Source organism: Loxodonta africana, chromosome 1, assembly GCF_030014295.1.
Source record: "Loxodonta africana isolate mLoxAfr1 chromosome 1, mLoxAfr1.hap2, whole genome shotgun sequence".
NCBI lineage: Eukaryota > Metazoa > Chordata > Mammalia > Proboscidea > Elephantidae > Loxodonta > Loxodonta africana.
This window is the reverse complement of record NC_087342.1, coordinates 218460691-218471216: the sequence shown is the minus strand read 5'-3', so window position 1 is coordinate 218471216 and position 10526 is coordinate 218460691.

The following is a 10526-nucleotide window of genomic DNA, read 5'->3' as shown; positions in this document are numbered from 1 at the left end:
CTGGAGCTGGAATGCCAAAGGCAGTACAAGTTTGTGCTATTAAAAAAAAAAATTCCTAAACTCTTAGGGACATTATTAAAGTCACAGAAAGAGCTAGTGGCAGTTTAAATCTTCTTTTTTCCACAAAACTTTCCTACATGAGAGATCATTTGAATTCCTACCCGCATTGAATCAGTGACCCTAGTAATTTGTTTACTGAGTGTATGTTTCTTATTTGAATTAATGAAATAAGCAGAATTGATAGTGCCAGTTGTGTCCCTAAATCCCATTTACTCCCACTATTAATCTATGTAGGAGTAACTTAAAAAGATAATCTACATGTCGCTGTTGTTAGCTGCTGTTGAGTTGGCTCTGACTCTTGGTGACCTTATGTCAAACAGAAGGAAACATTGCCATGTCCTTCTGCATCCCTGTTATATTTACGGTACGCTCCCAGCACTTGAGATGAGTACCTTGAGGTTGAAGAAGTCTAACCAGGAGATTCATTTTTGTATCCTCACAGCTTGCCATCATCCCTGGTGCCCAAATTATATTTGTTGACTGAAATGGAATTAACTGTAACTTGTGACCTTCCAGAACTATTCGTGCCCTTTTTTCAAAGGGATCAGAACTTGGGGCAGCTCTCAACCAGTAGAGAATGTTGCTGCGGCTACGGACGGTGGCAAAGATACCTTTACTTAAACAGCGTTTCAAGGTTCTAATTCTTTACTCCACACAACCACTGTGAGGTAAGTAGGCAGCTTTTTGGCTGCAGTTGCCTATTCCAGCAGCCTCCCAAATTCTCAGAGGCTATTTAGGCACAAAATTTAAATTTGTTGAGTGTCATAGAGTCGATTTCAACTCATAGCGACCCCACTTAACAGAATAGAACTGCTTCATAGGGTTTTCTAGGCTGTAGTCTTTACGGAAGCAGACTGTCACATCTTTCTCCCACAGAGCCTCTGGTGGGTTAGAACGGCCAACCTCTAGGTTAGCAGCCAAGCGCTTAACTGGTGTGCCACCAGGGCTTCTTAAATTAAATTTAGCTGAGTGCAAACACACATCCCTTCTCTCCTGCAAAGTTCTGTGTAGAAAAAACCAGAGGGTCAATGATAGATTTTTGCAGCATAGAAAAGGACTTCATCATTTTTCCCCTCAGTTTTCAGCTTTCAAAGCACCCTATTGTACACATATCTTTCTGACTGGGATAGTTCAAATTAGCATAATTCTAAAATAGCATTTTCAACTGGAAGAGATCCATATTTATGCCTATTCCCAAGAAAGGTGATTCAACCAAATGAGGAAATTATTGAACAATATCATTAATATCATATGCAAGCAAAATTTTGCTATGATCATTCAAAAGTGGCTGCAGCAGTATATAGACAGGGAACTGCCAGATATTCAAGCTGGATTTAGAAGAGGACGGGGAACCAGGGATATCATTGCTGATGGCAGATGGATCCTGGCTGAAAGCAGAGAATACCAGAAAGATGTTTACCTGTGTCTTATTGACTATGCTAAAGCATTCAAATTTGTGGATCATAACAAATTACGGATAACATTGTGAACAATGGGAATTCCATAACACTTCACTGTGCTCATGAGGAATCTGTACATAGATTGAAAGGCAGTCGTTCAAACAGAACAAGGTGATACTGCATGGTTTAAAGTCAGGAAATGTGTGCGTCAGGGTTGTATCTTTCACCATATCTATTCAATCTGTATGCTGAGCAAATAATCAAGAAGCTGGACTATATGAAGAAGAACGGGGCATTTGGATTGGAGGACGACTCATTGATCACCTGCGTTATGTGGATGACACAACCTTGCTTGCTGAAAGTGAAGAGGACTTGAAGCACTTGCTAATGAAGATCAAAGACCACAGCCTTCAGTATGGATTACACCTCAACATAAAGAAAACAAAAATTCTCACAAATGAACCAATAATCAACATCATTATAGACAGAGAAAATATTGATGTTGTCAAGGACTTCGTTTTATTTGGATCCACAATCAACACCCATTGAAGCAGCACTTGAGAAATCAAAAGATGCGTTGCATTGGGTCAATCTGTTGCAAAAGACCTTTTTAAAGTGTTGAAAAGTAAAGATGTCACTTTCAGGACTAAGGCGTACCTGACCCAAGCCACGGTGTTTTCACATGCCCAAAATGTGAAAGTTGGACAATGAATAAGGAAGACTGAGGAACTGATACCTTTGAATTGTGGTGTTGGCGAAGAATACTGATTATACCATGGACTCCCAGAAGAACGAACAAGTGTGTCTTAGAAGAAGTGCAACCAGAGTGCTCCTTAGAAGCAAAGATGGGGAGACTACGTCTCACATACTTTGGACATGTTATCAGGAGGGATCAGTTCCAGGAGAAGGACACCATGCTTGGTAAAGTAGAGGGTCAGTAAAAAAGAGAAAGACCCTCAAGGAGATAGATTGACACAGTGGCTGCAACAATGGGCTCAAGCATAGCAACAATTGTGAGGATGGTGCAGGTCTGGGCAGTGTTTCATTCTGTTGTGTAGGGTCGCTATGAGTCGGAACCAACTCAACAGCACCTAACAACAACAATTTTAGATCAATTCTTGAAATTGGTTCTCTTAAGATTGATATTGGCATTGAGCAAAGGCCAAACCTAAGAGATGTTTGCTGCTATATCCCCTGGACAGTGCCCAGCACTCACACACTACTAGTTGAATGAAAAAATGCTAGGACTTTTTTTAAAGCATGCCTGAACATACGGATCCAATGTCCTCCTAGAGTTGTTAGGCTGGGAGGCTGAGTACTTATTCCAGTGATTCTGCCATCATTCCAGCCCTTTCTGGAACTCTCTTGTTGGCATTCCTTTTGGAGACCAAGACATGTGATTTTGAAGGACTTACTGGTGGCAAATTTCGACTTTGTGCAAGAGGATCTGATACTTAGAAAATGCTAAAGGCATCTAGGGCCCAGTCTAGCAAAAAAGTTGAGTAATCTCACTTTTTAATCTCGTGCATATGTCATTAGAAATTAATGAGACTAATTTTCTGGTGTGTTTCATAAACTAGATCTTAGAGCAATTCCGAAACAGAAATTCCTCAGATATTTTGAAGAATGGTGATACCACTGGAATAAGTGTATAATCTAGGTGGGCGACTACTTTACATGGGACTACATTCCTTTTCTACCACCTGCCTGTCAGCTTGTTGTACTGTGGTGGCTGCCATGTTGCTGTGATGCTGGAAGCTATGTTACTGGTATTTCAAATACCCACGAGGTCACTCACAGTGAACGGGTTTCAGCAGAGACAGGCTAGGAAGAAAGGCCTGGTGTTCTGCTTTTGAAAATTAGCCAATGAAAACCTTATGGAGCTACCAGAATGTTGATCAGCTCGCTTGCTTTGGACGTGTCATCAGGAGGGATCAATTCCGAGAGAAGTATATCACATCTGGTGAAGCAAAGGGCCAGCGAGGGTGTGGGAGACCCTTGGCGAGATGGGTAGGGATAATAGTTATAATGATGGACCTGAACATGCTGGCTATCGTGAGGATGATGCAGGATGGGGCTATGTTTTGTTCTGTCATGTGTAAGGTCACTGCAAGTTGAAGCTGACTCAACAACAACACATTCCTTTTATCTTTTTTACAAAAAAAATTAAAAAATAAAAGCCCGAAGGAGCTGTCCCACATTAGAAAAGGAAAATTCCAAGTGGTCCTTATTCCATATCCATTGTCAGTCAGTACCTGTAGGTTGTTTGGGGTGGAGTGATGCTGGGTGCGTTCCTTCAGTCCTGGAGCAGTGCTCCTAATTGCCATGATGAATTTGAGTTTGCGGCAATCCACATTTGTCATTCAGGCACCAATTGGGATTGGCTTGCGCCCCTGTTGCTTGATTAATACCTTTGCTTCTTTAGCCAATTATGTTTGTATTGGAACTACAGTAATGAGCTTCTGTGCTGCCTATTAACTTCCTACATACTGAGATGAGAACAGCTCAAAGCTATGGAAAAATGCTGATGTACTTAAAATAAAGATTCCAAATAGCCATATAAACAAACCTCAAGGAATTTTAACCAAGAAATTACTGCCAAGTAAATCTTCAGCCAATCAACATGCTGAATATTTTATTTTGAAAAGGAACCATATTTTTAGTCTCTGCCCTGCTTGTCAACACTCCACTGTAATAATAAACTTAACCATCCATTAAAAAGAATAGGGAAGCAACCATTTTCACAGCCTTCTTAGCCTCCTAGCTTATCAGTAGAAACAGAAATGCACAAGTGGAGACCAAGGATCACAAAGACTTGGCCACAAGGGCATTTGTAGCTCATGATGAGGAATAAGAAAATAAATAGCTACGGTCGGATGGCTATTCCGTGAGATCTGCTGGCTTCCATGGAGCCCCTCCCACAAGAACAATAGATGATGTGAAAATAAAAAGAAGCTCTGGTCATGTTTCATGGTAGTTCAGTAGTATTTTCTTCTCTCTTTTCCACCTTTTCAGTCCAGTTGTGGTTGAGTCAATTCTGACTCATGGTGACCCCATATGTGTCAGAGTAGAACCATACTCCACAGGATTTTTTTTTTTTTTAGGGCTAACACATTAGATTTTATCGATTGATTGTAAAAATATGGAAACCCTGGTGGCATAGTGGTTAAATGCCACGGCTGCTAACCAAAGGGGTGGCAGTTCGAATCCGCCAGGCACTCCTTGGAAACTCTGTGGGGCAGCTCTACTCTGTCCTATAGGGTCGCTATGAGTTGGAATCGACTCAACGGCTCTGGGTTTGGTTTTATAAAAATAAACACAGCAAAGGATACAGCATTTCAACAACTACACGTACAGTTCAGTGACATTTGCCGAGGAGCGTTCAATAAAGGATTCTCCTTTATTTCTGTTACAGATGCTGAAAGTTTTTTCCAAGCAGAAATATCCATTATTTACTTTGGTAAACAGTTATTCCAGAGACTATGATTTTACACCCACCACAACCAGCGAAGAAGACCTTTTCTCAGAGGATGAAAAGATTTAGCACAGAAGAGGTTTGTCTTGCTTTAATGATTAACACATTGGTGCTTGATGAGAAGAACTCCTTTGAAAGGGGGAAAAATGAAGAGAAACAAATATATTTGAAATTCGTTTATTTTCACATATATCTTAATTTTTGTATTCTTTAAAAAAAAGAACATTTGAAAATAATCAAGTTTTTTTCAAATTTTGTTGTCAAAAATATACGCAGCAAAATGAACACCAATTCAACAGTTTCTATATGTTCAATTTAGTGACATTGATTACATTCTTTGACTAATTCTTACCCTCCTTTTCTGCATTGTTCAACCTTCATCAGCATAAACTCACTGCCACCGAAGGTTCCCTATCTAAACTTTCAAGTTGCTGTTATCAGTTTGATCCCATATAGATAGTTCTTAAAAGAGCATAATGCTCAAGGCAGAGCTTTTTTAGTAGTTAAGCTAAACTATCATTTGGTTTTAAGGTTACTTCAGGGGATATTTTTGGTTTAGGGTATAACGATTATCTTAGGACAATAGTTTCAGGGGTTCATCCACCCTCCATGGCTCCAGAAAGTTTAGAGTCCATGAAAATTGAAATTTTATTCTGTATTTTCTCCCTTTTGATCAAGACTCTTATGCAATCTTTGATCAAAATGTTCAGTAACGGTAGCCAGGCACCATCCAGTTCTGATCTCACGGCAAAGGAGGCTAATGCTTTTCAGAAGTAGACTGCCGGGTCCTCCTTCCTCGTCTGTCTTAGTCTGGAAGCTCAGCTGAAACCTGTCCTCCATGGGTGACCCTGCTGGTATTTGAATACCCACGGCATAGCTTCCAGCATCACAGCAACATGCAAGCCCCCACAGTACCACAAACTGACAGACTCGTAGAGGAGCAAGTATTTAGTTACCAACAGATTTGGATTTCTTATTTATACCTTTCAAGCTTCATGATATACTATTCTCTTCTTGCAATACCAGAGCCCAAACCAAACCTGTTGCCTTTAAGTCAATTCCAACTCATAGTGACTCTATAGGACAGAGTAAAACTGCCCCATAGGGTTTCCAAGGAGCAATTCGTGGATTTGAACGGCCAATCTTTTGGTTAGCAGCTGAACTCTTAACCACTGCATCACCAGGGCCAAGTGCAAACCATTTTTGCCACCAAGGGACCATTCTTCTTGCAATAAGTCCTCTGTTATGGATTGAATTGTGTTCCCCTAAAATGTGTGTCAACTTGGTTAGACCATGATTCCCAGTATTGTGTGATTATCTACCATTTTGTCTCCTGAGGTGATTTTCCTGTGTCGTAAATCCTACCTCTATGATGTTAATGAGGCGGGATCTGAGGCAGCTATGTCAATCTACAAGGTTAGGTTGTGTCCTAAACCAATCTCTTTTGAGATCTAAAAGAGAAGTTAGCAGAGAGGCAGGGAGACCTTATACTATCAAGAAACAAGAGCCAGGAGACTAGCACATCTTTTGGACCCAGGGTCCCTGAGCTGAGAAGTTCCTGACTGGGGAAGATTGATAACAAGGACATTCCTTCAGAGCCGACAGAGAGAAGAGGCCTTCTTCCGGAGCTGGTGCCCTGGAATTTGGACTTCTAGCCTACTACACTGTGAGAGAATAAATTTCTCTTTGTTAAAGCCATCCACTCATGGTATTCTGTTGTAGCAGCACTAGATAACCAAAACACCCCCTTTACTCAAGCTCACTAAAATGAGCTGCTGTCTCTTAGGACAAAATTACCCTGATGAAACAGTTGGGCCTATGTCAATTCATTTTTCTACCAAGGCAATTTCAAGCACATGTTCTTTGCTTATATGGCCAGACGCTAGTCAAAAAAATTTTTTTAAGAAATAAGAAAAAATTAAAACAAGACTGTATAAATTGCTGAATGTGCTTTAATTTGGAAACACTATGTCTTCTATGGCTACATTATATTGGTCAGACTACATGCTGACATGTGAATTTGTTCCCATCAAATGTATTAGTTGAAATTAAAAAAAAAAAATTATTTAAGTGGACATATGTCTCAATCGTTCTGGAAAAAAAAAAGGAGCCAGTTGGCCTTATTGGCTTGCATTAACAAAAATAATAAGAAGAAAATTTTTAAAAAACTTGGCTTCAATATGTTTAAAACAATAACATTAGCTGTTTCTGCTATCCCGGGGGAGCAGAGTTGTAATAAACTGCAAACTGTCTAGATAGATGTGATTTTAATCTGGTAGGGGTTTGAAAAATATTTCAAAGTAATTGAATAACAGTTAAGGTTAAAATGGCAAGAGAAAAGTTCTCTTTTATTGAAGTTTCCCTAAGAAGGTCTCTGTACGTAGAAGAGAGTGAACTGGGGATGGGACAGTTGAGACCCATTTTTTAGGCAGGTCAGTTCTCTTTCATTGTTACCTGGGTACTGTAGACACTGGAGCTAAGATAAGACTCTCGGGAGACTGGAATGTCTTTGTTTTGTTTCTATTTTGCTTTTATTTCAGAATGATTAGAGGATGATGTGATTGTTTTAGGAGAAAAAACCTAAGGGACAGGGCAAAGAGATGAGCTGAAGCTGATGCTTCTCCTTCTCCATTTTCTTCCAGTATTCAAATAGTGTAGTGTCTTAGGTCTGGTTTTCTTGGAAAGGACTCTGAGGTGGAGATTTGCATATGGGAACCTTATTGGGGAGTTCTCTTGGGAACAACATTTGTGAGGGAATAAAGGAAGCAGGTTTGGAAAAGGAAGAAGTGAAGCTGCAAGGGAGCTGCAGAAGAGTCTCAGCTGATCCCACAGGGAGCTCTGGACATTGGATGGCCCTTTGGAATTATCCCAAATTAAGGCCGTTTTACCCCTGCATAAACCAGTCATTGGGTGTAGGTTTCTCCTGGGGCTGGGGGCATAACCTTGGGCAAATCACCTTTCTTTTGCTGAGGGCTTTTCTTGGGTGGGCTCAGCTGTGAGCTGGTAGCAGCCAAAGCTCTCAGCAGCTGGAGAATGCGTGACTCAATCCCCAAGGAGAATCCGGACAGTGCACCACAATGTCCACTACAGTCCACCCCTTGCACCACTTGGATCTACTTGCTTCATACAGGAAGTTCACATCAACTGGGACCGACTCCTCCAGTATTCTACCCATCCAGACCCAGTGCTGTCGAGTCAATCCCGACTCATAGCGACCCTATAGGACAGAGTAGAACTCCTCCATAGAGTTTCCAAGGAGTGCCTGGTGGATTTGAACTGCCGACCCTTTGGTTAGCAGCCGTATTCTAGTTACTCTCAATTCCTGGGAAAATCTACAGAAGGTTATTGGGATGAACTATAGCCCCTGACACTACAGCTGGTCCTGAGGCCTCAATGTATCCTCATCATCTTTTCTACTGTCTATTCTAGATTCCCCTCACAGTTGGCTAGCATCTCTCCTGGTCTAGGTGGCTTATCTTGTAGGGGGTGCAGGGTCTGAGCTCCTGTGTCATGATGCTCTTCTCAGGCTATGACTACTTTATTTGTCCATTTACCATAAATATTGGGGCAGAAGAGTAGAAAGTTGATCATCTGGGTGCCAAAATATTATTGTCTACCTCATTATGTTCTCCTTCCTCCTGATGATCTGGGTCAATTTACCTGCTAGGATAATGACTCCTTTCCTTGCCTGCTGGTTTATTTGCAGAGGTTCTTGAACCAACTGGGTGGCAGCCATAGTTAATGGGATTATTAATGTGCCCCCTGGTGGAAGCATTTCTCCTCTGGGAACCAGGACCTCCAGACCACAGAACCTGAAATTGCAGGGATGGGAAATTCCAATTCCCCAAGTGGGTCACTGGAATTTATGAAAAGCAGGGTTAGTCCTACTTCCACTTCTTTGTTTCTGAACCTGTGTCATAGACTATATGTAGCGACACAGCCCAGTGTAACGGCTGTTAATTCAGAGTGTGAACAACATTCTAATGATGCTCTGTACAGTACTTGTAGAATGTCATCTTTAAACTGGTACCTTGGCTGCAGCTTCAAAAAGTTGTTTCATTACTTCATCAGGCTGGAATTTTCTAGAGTGTGGTGTGTGGTAGGGCCAGTGAACCCCATGGTCATATGCCCACTGCAGCACCTCCTTTACTGTAAAGGGGAATCCTTGTCCAAGATGATGTTATGTGAGTTCCGATGTGAATTGATCAAATGCTCTGTAAGGACTCTGATAGGTGCTGTCTGAGGTTTGGCAAGCAGGAAAGCAAACACATACTTCGAATGTATATTTCTCTCTGTCAAGTTACTTCACTGCTCCTTCCTGGGTGGAAATGGTCCAATATAGTCAACATGTTGCCAAGTGACTGATTGCCTTGAGGGATGGTGCCAAATTCAGGGGTGAGTGCTGACTCTGTTCCTGTTAGGTTGACGGCAGCAATATTTAGATCAGCTTTGTGAGTGAGAGCCCATGCTATCGGGCCCATACATAGTCCCCATCTCTCTTTCCGGGGTTATTCTGTTCAGGAGCCTCTTGAACACACTGGGGTGACTGATGATAGAAGCTGGCTGCTATCAACTGGCTAAATCATTCTGTCTCCTTGGTTGTTTAGTGATTCTTCTGTGCTGGTTGCTCTCTGGTGACTGTTGACATGTGAAACAAAGATCCTCACACTTTGTGCCCTCTCCTATATGTCCATTCACATGCCTTTTCCCCAGACCTCCTTGATCCTGACCTTCTAATATTTCTTCTTACAACCCAACCAATCAACAGAGTCAGTTACCACTGCCCATGAGACCATGTCTTAAAGCAATTCACTTCTCTTACCACCTCCTGTGGACAACCAGGTGCACCACCTACAGCTGTGCCCATTGGAAGGCATCTCCTCACTGCTACCTTTCAGTGACATTTCTGAGTAGGTCTGTAATGCAACAGCCAACCATTTTTAGCTTGTACTCACCTACCAAGCCAATCATCTGTGAACCTTGCTCAACTTTTTCTTCTTCCTTCAGCTGGTCTTTCTTCAGTAAGTCTTTTACTGGGGCTTGCCATAAACTCTACTTAGTATCTTTTTTCACTATAGATACCTCCAATACTAATTGTCTTAGTCTGCTAGTGCTGCCAAAACAAAAGATACCAAAAGAGAATGGCTTTAAAGAACAGTGATTTATTTTCTCATGGCTCTGGAGGCTGAAAGTCTAAATCAGGTCTCAGCCATGTTGATTCCTTCTGTGGATCACTTTCCTAGTTTCTGGTGACCACCATCAATCCTTGACATTCCTTGGCATTCCTCAGCATCTGTCTTCCCCCCTCCCCCCACGTGTGTCTGTGCTTATTCTGCTCTTTTTATAACTCAGAAGTGATTAGGTTTAGGACCCACCCTACCTTGCTATGACCTTATTAACATAACAAAAGAAAACCACTATTTCCAAACAGGATCATATCCACAGGTACAAGGGCCAGGAATTCAACACATGTTTTGGGGGGATACAAGTCAATCCATAGCACATATGATTTACCTGGTCATATCATCCTTTCTGATTATGATGCTGTCACTGAGATAGTGCACCAGTGTGATGCTCTGCAGAATGTCCAA